Source organism: Notamacropus eugenii, chromosome 4 (assembly GCF_028372415.1).
Source record: "Notamacropus eugenii isolate mMacEug1 chromosome 4, mMacEug1.pri_v2, whole genome shotgun sequence".
Classification (NCBI taxonomy): Eukaryota; Metazoa; Chordata; class Mammalia; order Diprotodontia; family Macropodidae; genus Notamacropus; species Notamacropus eugenii.
In genome coordinates, this window is record NC_092875.1 from 288,177,316 (window position 1) to 288,192,435 (window position 15,120).

The window sequence follows — 15,120 nt, forward strand, 5'->3', positions numbered from 1 at the left end:
AAAAATGAAGGGAAATTAAATTACAGTATTCTTTATCTTCCACAATTCTAATCAACTTCGGGACGCATCTTTGCACCATACCTCTTTAGAGCAATATTTGGATTGTTTATTTTTCAGAAATATTTAAAGTAAAATTCTTCCAAATAAGTCAGATATGACATTTCAATTCATGACATATATTTTAATTTCAACACCATATGGAAAAGTTTTGATTTCTGGATGTCAGCATTTTTTAAGTGTAGCACGGAGACAGAAAGAGTGACATGGAGATTCAAATTAAAATCAGATGTTTCTATAGGTAGTGGTTTGTTTATATGGTCCTAAATTCAGAAAAATTTGGATATATAAAAATTTAAAGAATCTACTTCAACAACTAAGTCTGCTCTAGAAAATGTATATGCTTAAATGATAGCTAATTTTCATCATTTCTTTTAAAGCTCCTTTTATATCTTTTATGATTCTTCCTTCATATTATTCATCCCATCCTTTCCATTTCCATTGCCACCCTACTACTATAGGATTATATCACTCTGTTTTTGAACTGCTGAAAAAGTCTGAACTGCTCATTCTACCCCAGGCACTTCCCTCTATTTCTGCCAGAATAATTTTTCTAATTTGCAAATGTAGTGGAAGTTTAAAATCTTCCCCCACTTATTGATAAGCCTCAGGAGGGGCTATTGAGGGATGTTTGATTAAGGAAGACTTGTTTCCTATGAAGGCCTACCCCTTTTGCTGATTGATAATGAGGCACTGGGTCAAGAAGGGTTCTGCCCTCTGGCTCTGAAAAGAGTATATATACCCTGAGATGAGGTTTTGCTTTGGGACTTAGTTTTGGAAGAAGGTTTCTGTGCCACATGAGACTCTGGGCAGCTGTTTTAAGAAGCCACTGAGCTTTGAAAACCCAGATACTGGTGCTTCTCCTTTCTGGTAATAATGTATGTGTTGTCTAAGGTCAGAGAGTTGGAAGCCCTGTCTGTTGGTCCTGCTTATTTTTTCTCCATTGGTGTATGTAATTAAAGTAAGATTGTTTACTCCTCTTAAAGTTGCTTTCCTTTTAGAAAAGCAGATCTAAGAATCTGTGCAGCAGGATCTCCTGGGTGCCCGGGTGTTTGCTGATACAATAGCTTAACATATGGCATTCCTATTGCTTAAAACATTCAATAATTCTCTATTTCCCGTAGAATGAAATCATAGAATCATAGAATCTTATTGTTGGAACATAATTTAAAGGCCATCCTGTGCAACTTCCCATCTCCACAGGAATTCTTCTACTATATTTATGTGGTGTATAGTATAATGCCCTATGCTCATCATACTTTGAAATATTTGCAGTGATTGGCTACTTCACTTTTATTTTCTTATACTTCCAGTGCATGCTGGGTGCATCAATCCCTTCTCTTCCTCCCTTTTCATCTTCCTTTTGTGTGTTGTTTGACTGTAAGCTCCTTGAAGGCAAGTTCTATCTTAGTTTTCATTTCTTAGTATCCCTAGCAGCTAGCATTGCACCTGACAAATGGTAGGCATGTTGGGTGTGTTCAGGGAGGACCAGTACTTTTGGTGTGATGGCTACTGAGCCCTTTTTGGGGCTCTTTCCACCTTTGGTGTCCACCTGTTCCACCTAACTCTCACCTGTGACTCCAAGAAGCTGCAGCATGCGCAGCAGCCACACCTTGGTAAACCATTTTGGCAGACAGGTCAAACCAGGTTGAGGGTAACCAAGGGTTCTCAAACCTATTGGTGAGTTATAGGGGTGTCTACCCCAAGCACGTGAAGACTTCATCTGGTGGAATGGGAGGATGAGAACAATTTCTTCCAATGGCCATGAAGGCAGATGAAGCAAGTGATGCGGAGCACTTAGGGTTTGGTTAGACACCGAAGACGCCAAGGTCATCCACTGCATCCTGAGCCATCACCAGCCATCTTGACTCTGTCCTACTACTGGACTATGATGGCTTTGGAGAAGAGAGTGAGGCTGACAACTTTATGCAAGTCTGTCTCATTTAAATCCAATTTACACATGAATCAAAAGACATGACCCATACCATTTCACTATTACACCTCAAAGTCCTGTGGTGACAGGCAAGTGATGAAGCAGAAGGTGCGGATTCACTGGAAGCTGTATTCACAACCCTGCACACAGGCAGCCCAGGCCATAGGGTTGTTTCTCACTGGAAGCAGCAGTAGGACTTGGCAGCCGCTTGGGTGTCTGAGCAGCCTTTTAAGGATCACACTGCTCACATCCTAGTATGAGGAAGGGGGCTAGAAAAGGTGCCCTAAACATTGTCTACTTACCCAACCCTGACCTGATTACTGCAGTAGGCGCGGAATCCCATTATGTGGCTGAAACACAAAAACATATAAAAAATGTACAAAAACATCTGTGAAGATGATAACACTCACCACTGTCACATGAAATGTGCACACACTAATAGACAGCACAAAATCCAGTAGACCTGAAAGAAGAACTGTTCTTGTTGCAAGAGAACTCAACAGTTATCACATCTAAATAGCAGCCCTGAGTGAAGCAAGGTTGGCAAATGAAGGCCAGTTTACTGAAATTGGAGCAGGATACACCTTTTTTTCTGGAGTGCGTGCAGTGAAGGGGAGCGCCGTGAAGCTGGTGTGGATCTTGAAATCAAAACTAATCTAATCAGCAAGCTGGTATGCCTGCCAAAAGAATTGAATGACAGGCTCATGACAAAGCAATTGCCAATCACAGGAAAATGCCATGCCATCATCATCAGTGCCTATGCTCCCACCACAACTAACCCTGATGAAGTCAAAGAAAAGTTTTACAAAGACCTAGAGGCCCTTATCATCAATGTGCCAAAAGAGGACAAGCTTATAATTCAGGTTGACTTTAATGCTAACGTAGGCTCATACTACCAGACTTGGCAGGGAGTCCTAGGGAGGAACGGAGTTGGAAACAGCAACACCAGTGGTCATTTACTGCTGAAGACTTGTACATCGCATGACCTTCTCATCACCAACACTGTCTTCCCTTTACCTAAACACAATAAAACTTCATGGATGTATCCTCACAGCAAACATTGTAATCTAATAGACTATGTGATTGTAAGGAGAAGAGACAGACAAGATGTGAGAGTGACAAAGGCAGTGTGTGGCATGGAGTGCTGGACTGATCATAGACTTATCCTTTCCAAGGTAAATATTTACATTCATCAAAAGCACAGTCACCAAGGCTAAATGACTACCAGAAGAATAAATGTCAACAAATTAAAGCTCTTCTCTGGTGAACAGTTTGTTACTAACTTGGAGGGAAAGTTGAGCCAGCACATAGTTAACAGTGGAGCCGAAAAGGAGTGGACAGCTTTCAGAGATTTGATGTACAGCACTGCATTTGCTCATCTGAGTCAGAACACTTGCAAACACCAAGCCTGATTTGATGAAAATGATGGGGAAATTCAGAAGCTGCTTAATGAAAAATGAGAACTCCACAGGATTTACCCGCAGGATAGTTCATCTACCTCTAAGAAGGCAGGTTATATGGCAAAAGGAGGTCATCTCCCAGGAGTTCAAGGATGCCTCCATTGTCCATCTCTGTAAGGGTAAAGGGAATAGATTGTACTGCAACAATCACAGGGAAATCTCTCTCTTAGTTGTTGCTGGCAAATTCTTGCTAGAGTCCTTCTTAATAGTCTGATCCTTCACCTGGAAGATGGTCATATACCTGAGAGCCAGTGTGGCTCCAGAAAGGGCCGAGGAACAGTTGATATGATATTTGCTGCCCGACAATTCCAGGAAAAATGTCAGAAGCAGGACAGAAGTCTGTACACAATGTCTGTAAATCTGACCAAGGCCTTTGATACTGTTAGTCATGAGGACTTATGGAAAATTATGTCAAAATTTTGTTGCCTGGACAAGTTCATCAATATTGTACATCAATTTCATGATGGCATGTTTGCCTGGGTTCTGGATAATGGACAATGCTCTTGTGCCTTCCCAGTCACCAAAAGAGTGAAACAGGGTTGTGTGCTTTCTCCCATGCTTTTTAGCATAATGTTTTCAGCCATGTTGACAAATGCTTTCAATGAAGATGAATACAGCATCAAGGTCAACTTCTGCACTGATGGTAAATTCTTCAATTTGAAAAGGCTACAAGCCAAGACCAAAGTGGAGGGAGTGTTGGTGCATGATTTTCTGTTTGTGATGATTGTGCACTCAATGCAGTCTCTGAAGCTGAGATGCAATGAAGTATGTATCAATTATCTGTTTTCTGTGCTAATTTTGGCCTAATAATTAACACTAAGAAAACACAGGTGCTCCATCAGCCCCCACCACACCATCCATACATGGAACCATTGGTTACAATAAATGGAGATGTTTTAAATGCTGTGGATAAGTTCACTTACCTTGGTAGTGTATTTTCCAGGGATATACACATTGTGATGAGGTTGATGATATACACATGAGGTTGGTACATGCATTGCCAGAGCAAGCTCAGTCTTTGAAAGTCTCCAAAGAAAAGTTTGGGAGAGAAGAGGTATTAGCCTGACTACCAAACTGAAGGTCACAGAGCCATTGTGCTGACCTCATTGTTATATGCTTGTGAAACATGGACAGTCTACCAGCACCATGCCAAGAAATGGAATTGCTTCCATTTGGACTGTCTAAGGAAGATTCTGAGGATCACCTGTGAGAATAAGGTACCAGACACTGAAGTCCTTCCTTGAGCTGAGCTGCCAAGTATTCAAACTATGCTTCAGAAAGCTCAACTCCAATGGCCTGGCCATGTTGTTCAAATGCAAAATGTATGCTTGCCAAAAAGACTATTTTATGGAGAACTCACATGGGGCAGGAGATCACATGGTGGCCAGAAGAAACAATACAGGGACATTCTCAAGGTCTCTCTCAAGAACTTTGGATTTGAATGTGCAACATGGGAGACACTGGCACGGAACTGCTCAGCATGGCATGCCCACATCAGAAAGGGTGCTATGCTCTTTGAGTGAAGCAGAATTGAGAGAGCACCAAGTAAACTCAGGATGCACAAATTTGGGATATCCACCCCAAATATTCACACGAACTATCTGTGCCCAACCTGTGGTAGAGCATTCCAAGCTCGTATTATTCTGATCAACCACAGTCAGACACACTGAAATTTTACTTTATCATGGTGATGTCATTTTGGTCCTCTTCGAAGACAGTGGACAACAACCACCCACCAGTAGGCATGTAATAAATACATTGGGGGCCTTTCCGATTGGCTGAGGTGCCCGTGAGGAGGGCCCTAAGCAGCCATGGCGCCCAGCCGAAATGGCATGATTCTGAAACCCCATTTCCACAAAGACTAGCAAAGATGAGTTGCTACATGGTTTAACCAGCCAGCCAGGAAGATCAGAGGGCAAAAGGCTCGTCAAGCAAAAGCCCGTTGAATTGCTCCTTGCCCTGCATCTGGTCCTATCCGGCCCATCGTGAGGTGCCCTACTGTCCGATAGCACACCAAAGTACATGCTGCTAGAGGACTCAGCTTGGAAGAGCTTCGGGTGGCTGGTATCCATAAAAAAGTGGCACGGACCATTGGTATCTCCATGGACCCTCGTCACCGAAATAAATCTACAGAGTCTCTCCAGGCAAATGTGCAGTGGCTGAAAGAATATCATTCCAAACTGATACTCTTCCCAAGGAAACCATCTGCACCCAAGAAGGGAGATAGCTCTGCTGAAGAGCTCAAACTGGCAACCCAGCTTACAGGACCAGTTATGCCCATCAAAAATGTCTACAAGAAAGAGAAAGTTCGTGTCATTACTGAAGAAGAGAAGAATTTCAAGGCATTCGCTAGTCTTCGAATGGCCTGGGCCAATGCCCGTCTATTTGGAATCCGGGCAAAATGAACCAAGGAGGCTGCAGAGCAAGATGTTGAGGAGAAAAAGTAAAGAGCCTTTGAGAGCTCTTCCAGAGAAGGCTCTCACACCGCCGTTGCAGCCATGTCTCTTGTAATCCCCGAGAAGTTCTAGCACATTTTAAGAGTGCTCAACACCAACATTGACGGATGGCGGAAAATAGCTTTTGCCATCACAGCCATCAAGGGTGTGGGTCGAAGATATGCTCATGTAGTACGGAGGAAAGCAGACATTGACCTCACCGAGGGCTGGTGAGCTCACTGAAGATGAGGTAGAGCGTGTGATCACTATCATGCAGAATCCCTGGCAATACAAGATTCCAGACTGGTTCCTTAACAGGCAGAAGGATGTAAAGGATGGAAAATATAGCCAGGTTTTGGCCAACGGTCTGGACAATAAGCTGCGTGAAGATCTGGAGCGACTGAAGAAGATTCGGGCACATCGTGGGCTTCGGCATTTCTGGGTCTCCGGGTTCAAGGCCAGCACACCAAGACTACAGGCCACAGAGGTCGCACTGTGGGTGTGTCCAAGAAGAAGTAAACAACTTCACTGGCCTTGTCTATTAATAAATAGTTTATAACAAAATAAAAAAAAAAGAGCCTCTGAGAACTTTGAATAAAATAATATAAAATAAAAAAAAATAAATGCATTGGGGCAGCTAGGTGGTGCAGTGGATAGAGCACCAGTGCAAGAGTCATGAGGACCTGAATTCAAATCTCACCTCAGACACTTGACATTCACAAACTGTTTGACCTGGTCAAGTCACTTAACCCCAATTGCCTCATCCTGGGTCATCTCCAGTCATCCTGAGGAATATCTGGTCACTGGATTCAGATGGCTCTGGAGGAGAAGTGAGGCTGGTGACCTGCACAGCCCTCCCTCACTCAAAACAACGTCAAGTGCAAGTCATGTCAGTAAATATATTGACCAACTCTTGTTTGCTTCAATTTGCTTAGTTGTAAAATGGGGATAATAAAAACTTACTTCACAGAGTTGTTGTGAAGATCAAATGAGATAATATTTGTAAAGAGTGCTTAGTATAGCACCTGGCATAGAATAAGTGCTGCATAAATGCACATTCCTATTCCCTTCTCCTTGCCCTCCCCATAGCCCTCCCTTCTTCCTCTTCCTCCATTTTCCTATTCTTGATCAGATAGGATATCAGGCTACTTATCAATCTGCTTTAGTTGATTGGCACAGAAAATGTGACCAACTCTGTTTGCAATCTGGACCAGTTTGCTCCTTCCTAGGTAACCTGGTGACAACCGCACCCCACCCCTCAGGGGCTAACCATACTGGTTCCAGACTTATTGTGGACATCTCATCAGCTTCAGGAACAACAACTCAGAATTCCTGAGTTCAGATATCCAATAACATCAGCCTCCCTGGTAGAAATGACTAAAAGCGTATCCAACACCCATAAGGGATTATAACCTAGTCTGATTTATATCATAGTTATGTACTGTGTATGTTAACTATGAAGAGAAATGCCTTACTGAATCCTTAGTATAGTCAACTTTATGTAATTGAGATGATCATTATCCAGTTTGTGAATCATCTATGTCTTTCTTTTATTGTTTTACTGATTATATTCCTCTTCTTTGATAACTTTTCAGAAGGAAAAATAGAATAAAACACCTACTAATCAGTTTGGCTTCTGTTCAAAATGCTGGCAAGAGGCTTAGTGAAAGAGATGAATGAAACGATTGACCAAAGTTAAGTTTTAGAATTTTTCTTTGCCTTTCTTTTGCCAATATGATCAAATCCTCACCTCTACCACTTTGACTAAATAAGGCCTGTCTTCAAATTGTATTGTAGAAACTAACTTCAAAAATAATTTGTTGATTGTACGTACCTGACCAGTTGTTATCTTCATGTTAGATATTTTTGTGTGTATGCCTAAAAGGATGAAAAATTGCTACTACAAATGAGCAAAAACCTGCTCATCCTTTTGTCTTTACTATTTCTTTGAGTAACGCTACCTTTTACCAAGTCTCTTATATTAGAAACCATGGGGTTATTTTTTTCTTTCCTACCTCTTATAGATTACCAAGTACCAAATTGTATTATTTTTGACTCCGTACATCACTTACACCTCCCCAGTGCTATTTATTCCCATTACCACCAAATCACTATAGGTGTTCATTAAATATAAACTCACTACAAAGCTGGATTATAGTGCCTGGTACATATTAGGCACTTAATAATTCCTATTTACTATAAGATCTATAAGTTAAGGATTGTGATTCTTACCCAGTACATAGTAAAGGGGCTTAATAGATATTAGTAAGTTAAACTGTGTTGAGGGGAAGCTATTACTTTCATTCATGAACTCTTTATTAAAAAAAGTGGTAGTTCTTTCTTGACTGTACAATGGAGATGTCAACAGAACTCAATGCTTTTGACATGTGTAAAAGCAAGCACCCTGACCTATACAGGGGGAATCTGTTGTCACAAGTTCTTTGATCTGCTTTTCTAAAAGGAAAGATAAATTTTGAGGGGTTAACAATCTTCTTTAATGAGGCACATATATCATTCACCTAGTTCAGGGGGAAAAGTCAGCACCCTGAACTTCAGAGAAAATATAGAGAAATCAAAAATCAACAGACATGCCTTCCAACTCTCTGACCATAATCAATACATATAACACAAATCAACAGACAGGTCCAACAGACAGGACCATAGTTACCAGAGAGGGACACCAGTATCTGGGTTTTCAAAGCCAGGCGGCTCCTTAGCAGCTTCCCAAGAGTCTCATCCAGCCAAACAAAAACTAGTCAGTAAACCCCAAAGTAAAAACTTTATACCTTTATTTATACCTTTTTTAGAGACAGTGGGCATCCCAACCCTTGAGAATCAGTGCCTCAAACAAAAGGTGTGGACCTTCCTACAAATTTTCCCTAATCAAACTCCCCGTAATAAACAGGCCCATTAATTGGTGGGGAAGATCTTTAACCACATTAAAATAATCAACCATACAAATACCTATACTATGCTTGTTTTTGTCCTTTACTCCTAGTGAAGACTTTTGGTTGATAAAGGCAAGATTCAATCAGACGCACTCGATTATACTAAAACAAAAACAGTAAAAGATCATACTTTGCTTGCCATTACAACGTATCAAATCAAGATATTGGTGGACTCATAATTTATTTACTTTATTCTCTGTTAATCCTTCCAAGGTCTAGCTCAGTTGTGAGGCTGCCTCTTCTGCGAGGTTTTTCCTGATTCCCACCTAGAAGCAATTTCTCCTTCTTGAACTCTTTCAGACATATTATATTTGGAATATTCATTTGCCAGTTTTGCTTTTTACTAACTGGTATTATTAAAGTCTTTGACTTGATATAGAACTTGACTCCCTAACTGGACTGTAAATTTCCCTAAGGCAATCAATTCATTTTATGCTTTTTTTGGTCTCTACTTCAGCACTTTGCACGATGCTTTAAACTTAATGGACTGTGTGATTGGTATGATACATAGGAGAGATATTGGGGAGATAGAAATGACAAAATCTGGCAACTGATTGGTTTATGGGCAAAAAGTTAAAAAGGACATTGGAATTGTGAACCTGGTTGACTAGAAGGATGGTGGTGACCTCTCTAGCAATAGGGAAATTCCGGAGTAGAGTAGGTTCAGTTTTGGATATGTTGAATTTGAAATGCCTATTGTAATTCAGTTTGAAATATCATAACAGACTGGGTTTTAGACATGTTGGAGTTAATATATCTATGGAAAATCCTGGCAGGAATATTTAGAAGGCAGCCGCTGATGGGAGACGAGTTTATTAGAAAGAATTGAACTGGAAATGTAGATCTGGGAATTATCTTCATAGAGGTGATAATTGAATATTAGAGCAGTTGAGATCAATGGAAAAGTGTAGAGAGAATAGAAAAGGCCCAAGACAGAGCCTTAATGTGCTACCACAGTTAATGTATGTACCATGGATAAAGATCTACTAAAGGAGCCTGAGGAGTGATCAGACAAGTAGGAGGAAAACGAAGTGAGAATGGTGCCACCAATACCCAAAGAAGAGTATTGATGTGGAAAGGATCATCAGCTCTATCAGAAAGCGCAGAGAGTTTAAGAAGAATGAGGATGGAGACAAGGCAAGTTTTAGCTGGCAATATTTAGTCAGGGTAAGAGATAACTGATAACAGTTTTAATTGAATAGTGATGAAGTAGTTTTTTCAAGGAGTTTAGCTATGAAAGGAAGAGATAGAATTATAGCCAGTAGAGATAGATGGATCAATTGAGGGTTTTTTAACGAATGGCTGAGAGTTGGGCTTGCTTATAGGCAGCAGGGAAAGAACAAGTAGATTGGGAGAGAATGAAGATTGGAGAAAGAATGGGAATGATATTAAGTATGATCTGCTAGAGAGGATGCAAGGAGATGTGATTAAAGGCACATATAGATGGATCAATATTGTCAAATATAAGGGTTGTCTCTTTATCAGAGACTGGAATATAGTTAGGGCTACTGTTAGAAGGATATAAAATGAGTATAATGGGTTGCATGCAAATGGAAGAGAAGCACCTCCATGTAAAAATCAAGGATGTGACCATCCCTATGTGTAGTTAAAGTAGAAATAGAAGGGTAGGCAATGGGAGTTGAGTAATTGAAGAACTGGGCAGTTAAAGTATTTGAAGGAACATCACCATATATGTTGAAGTCCCCTATCTCAGAGCAAGAGTTAGAATGGTCAAGAGGAGTATGAGCTAAGCACTGAGAGAAAAAAAGGTGAATATCTTGTGGGTGAATTGCCACCATGACCTGGGTTTGGTGCTAAATTTGGTTAGAATGAATATCAAAGGGGGAGATGCTGCTGAGTAATGGAGGTAGAGTCTGAAAGTGATTTTTGGGGAGCTGTACCCCCTACCTCATATAATCAGTGAGTTGGCTATATGAGAAAAGCTGTAATAATTACTCGAAAAGATGATGAGGGATGGAGTATTCCGTGATTTCAGTCCAGATCTCTTGTCTGATAATGCTCCAGATGTGCATATCCACCTCTCATCTCTCTCTTGCACTCCAGTCCCATATCAATAGCTGTCTATGGACATTTTCACCTGAATTTCCCATAAATAATTTAAACTCAACACGTCTGAAACAAAACTTGCTCTTTCCTCCCTGAACTAATTAGTTTTCCTAACGCCTTCATTTCTCTTGCGTGCACTCCCATCCTTTCAGGTACCTATGTTTGTAATCATCTCCAGCTCCTCCCTCTCTGTCACCTCACATACCTGGGAAGGTACCAAGTCCTATTGATTCTACCTTCATAACATCCCTCTCATTCCTTTTTCTTCCACTCAACACTACTCTGGCTTTCATAATTTCTCACCTTAGCTATTGTAGTAGTTTCCTAGTTGGCTCCCTGAATTCAGGTTCTCTCTATCCCCCATCCATCCTGCATAAAGCTGTCAAATTGATAGCCTTCAAGCTTGGATCTCACCATGTCATTCCCCTTACTAAGAAGCTCCAGTTTCTCCAGTTAACTTTAGGATAAACTATACTCTCTGTTTGGCCTTAATATTCTTGCTCCAGTCTGACTTTCCAGGCTTATTGAATTAATTCTCTTTGAGCACTCTATAATCTAATTAAAGTGGCCTTCTTCTCAAACATTGTACATGGCATTCAATCTCCTGTCTCCCCCTTTGCAGTTCTTCTCCATACCTGGAATTTTCTTTTTCCTGGGAACTCTTAGAATACCCAGATTCATACAAGGTTCATATCACATGCTAGGTCCCATATGAGGGGCTTCCTGAACTCCCCTTTCATTATTTGATTATTATTCTTTCTCTCTTCAATACTTTGAATGCACTTTGTAAATGTTGTTTCTTCCAGTAGAATAGTCTTGCTGGGGGAAGGAGGCATGTGAGGTTTTCATTTCTGTCCTGCTTGTACTTGAACCCAGGGCTCCCCATTCCATGTTCATATTGTTAGAAATGTAAGGGATCTTAAAGATCATTTAGTCTTTCTTCAGAATTCTTATTTCTCTGTTAAACCATTCAGGAATATCCTATTTCCTAACTTTTAGCCTAGTACATTGTCCATTATACTGTGGCACCTCATACTTCTGGATTAAAATTTGAACAACTGCTTTGAATAATTTATACAGTTTAGGTCATTTAACAGTTTGATATGCATATGTTTGTTAATAAAAATATTAAAAACAATGACTTGTCCATATATTCATTTTTTTCCAACTCCCAGTGAAGCATCATAAATTGATTTCTTTGGCTACAAATATAGAAATACATTTGTGAGTGCCTGTTATTGATTCAGGAAAGTAAAACCATTACAAGAATGTTAATGGTAAACTGGAATATTATATGTCCACCAGTCCAGTTTATGATTTAATAAACAGAGTTCAAACAATTCAGGATGGAAAATACAGATGAGCTTTCTTTTAAGTGAACATGCTGATCGTGCTGGATGCTTTTCTAGGTCATGTTCATTTCATGAAAAAACAGTCAATTCCCCAGCTTTCTCAGAAGAGGAAGCAGACAAGGTCCCTTGCTGCAGTGGGGGAAAGGTGAGGGGGGACCAGAGGGGGATGGGCAGGTGGATCATATCTTTTCATTCACAAGTACAGAGATGGCAATGGGCCCAGTCTCACACGGTTCCTTGCACAGTGGCTTTCTTTCTAAATTCATGCTGCTGATTAGATGTAAAAGTTTCTTTTCTTTCATAGTAGCCAGTTTTTTAAAAAATTCCACTGAGCACAGTAACATAGCATAAAAGTATAGTACAGAGGACACACCAAGACTTGCCAGTTTCTAGGCAGAACAAAGCCTTCTGGGATTCTTAAAGTATGTACTTCCCATGTAAATTTCCTTAATCACAAAGCAAGGCACAATGCCATAGTGAGCTCCCATCAGCATTTGGTATGCTTTGAAACTTGGCTGCTGAGTTAATTAACTTAATCTTAATTTGGGGGAGATTGAAGATAAAGAAGGTATTTTTGGTAGAGAAATAACTTTTCAAAAGATTTGAAATAGACTTGTTATGATTAGGAATGTCTATTCATGTTTTTGACGTGTATGAATTTGTAACAGAAATCCATATTGTATGCCATGTTGCAAAATTATTCATAGGATCATAGAGTTAGAGCTGGGAGAAACCTTAGAGACTATCTAATTTAAACTCCTTCTTTTTCAGATGAGGAAACTGATGTCTAGAGAGATTAAATCTCTTGCCTATGGTCACCCAGCAATTATCTGTCAAAGCTGGGATTAGAGTCAGTTCTTATTTGCCATATAGAACCAAACAAATGAGATACCATATACAGATAATACCCCTTCAAATAGTTAAAGACTACTTTCTTATCTTCCATGCTTAGATAAAATCTAAATAAAGTATACTTCTCTGAACTACCACTGTCTAACAAGGTTAACAACAAGTTTCTGTGCCCACCATATTTCTAGTGTCTTTTGTCCACTCAGCCATTCTTGTTTATTCTTGATCATCTCTTGCTTAGACTATTGCAAAAGCCTCACAATTGGTCCCCTTGCTTTAAATATCTTCCCATTTCATTCCTCCCTTAACATAGCTGCTAAGGTGATTTTCCTAAATCTCTGGTCTAACTATGCCATGCTCTTACCCAACAAATCCCAGTGATTTCCTATTACCTCTAGGATTAAATATATAAATCATTCTATTTTGTATTCAAACTTCTTCACAACATCATGCCTTCCTACCTTTCCATTCTTGTCACATTCTCCATGCATTGTATTGTCTAACCACATTTGGCCCCATGCTATTCGTTATACATGGTATTCCAGGCCCATTGTTATCCCTTTGCAAGGACTGTTTCATATGCTTGGAATGCTCTTTCTTCTCACTTCTACCTCTTAGAATTGCTGGCTTTCCTCAAAATTCAGATTAAGTTGCTAATGCCTTCTCTTTTGAGATTACCTTGTATCTATTATCAATGTATATTGTATATACCTTTTGATGTATATGTTGTCTTTTCCCTTAGAATATAATCTCCTTGAATAGAGGACATACTTTCATTTGTAAAAAATTCAATTTATTTTTAATCGTCAACATTGACTTCTAATAGACATTGAGTTCTAACTTTTCTCCCCCTTCTTTCCCTCTTCCCTCTCCAAGATGGTGTGCTATTTGATATAGGCTGTACATGCACAATAATGTTAATTGTTATTTATTAATTAATATATTTCTATATTAATCATGTTGTAAAGAATTAGAAACAAAGGGAAAAACGATAAGAAAGAATAAATAACAACAAAAAAATGAAAATATTATGCTTTGATCTGCATTCAGATTCCATAGTTCTTTCTTTGGATGTGGGCAGCATTTTCCATCATGAGTCTTTTGAAATTGTCTTAGATCATTGCATTGCTGAGAAGAGCTAAGTTTATCAAAGTTAGTAATCCCATAATGTTGCCATTATTGTGTACAGAGTTCTCCTGGTTCACTTCATTCAGAATCGGTTCATGCAAGTCTTTCCAGGTTTTTCTAAAGTCTGCCTTCTCTGTCATTTCTTATGGAACAATAGTATTCCATTACATTTCTATACCGCAACTTGTTTAGCCATTCCCTTATTGATGTGCAAACCCTCAATTTCCAATTCTTGGGCCCCACAAAAAGAGCTACTACAAATATTTTTGTACATGTGGGTCCCTTTCCCTTTGTTATGATCTCTTTGGGAGACAGACCTAGTAGTGGAATTGCTAGATCAAGGGGTATGCACAGTTTTACACCCCTTTGGGAACAATTCCAAATTGCTCTCCAGAATGGTTGGATCACAACCCCACCAACAGTACGTTAGTGTTCCAATTTTCCAACTTTTTCTCCAACACTTAACATTTTCCTGTTTTGTCATGTTAGCCAATCTGATAGGTGTGATATGGCACCTATGCTTCTTCTTCTTTTTTTTTTTTTTATTAAACTTTTAACATTTATTTTCACACAATTTTGGGTTACAAATTTTCTCCCCTTTTTTCCCCTCCCCCCCCCAGACCCAAGCTTTCTAATTGCCCCTGTGACCTATCTGCTCTCTCCTCTATCCTCCCTCCCTGCCCTTGTCTCCATCTTCTCTTTTGTCCTGTAGGGCTGGATAGCTTTCTTGACCCCTTAACCTGTATTTCTTGTTACCCAGTGGTAAGAACATTACATTAGGTCCTAACACTTTGAGTTCCAACTTCTTTAGCTCCCTCCCTCTCTACCCCTTCCCCTTGGAAGACAGGCAGTTCAATATAGGCCATATCTGTTTAGTTTTGCAAATGATTT

The 15,120-nt window shown here is 39.8% G+C and overlaps 1 protein-coding gene and 2 pseudogenes across 3 annotated transcripts in view; all 3 read left to right on the forward strand.

Annotated features, from left to right (window-relative positions):
• The window catches only part of PREX2 (phosphatidylinositol-3,4,5-trisphosphate dependent Rac exchange factor 2), a 426,568-nt gene that overhangs the window by 39,690 nt on the left and 371,758 nt on the right, over positions 1–15,120 (forward strand). The gene's annotated exons all lie outside the window — the stretch shown is intronic.
• On the forward strand, positions 5,262–5,897 carry LOC140501318 (large ribosomal subunit protein eL13 pseudogene; annotated as a pseudogene).
• On the forward strand, positions 5,949–6,404 carry LOC140501319 (small ribosomal subunit protein uS13-like; annotated as a pseudogene).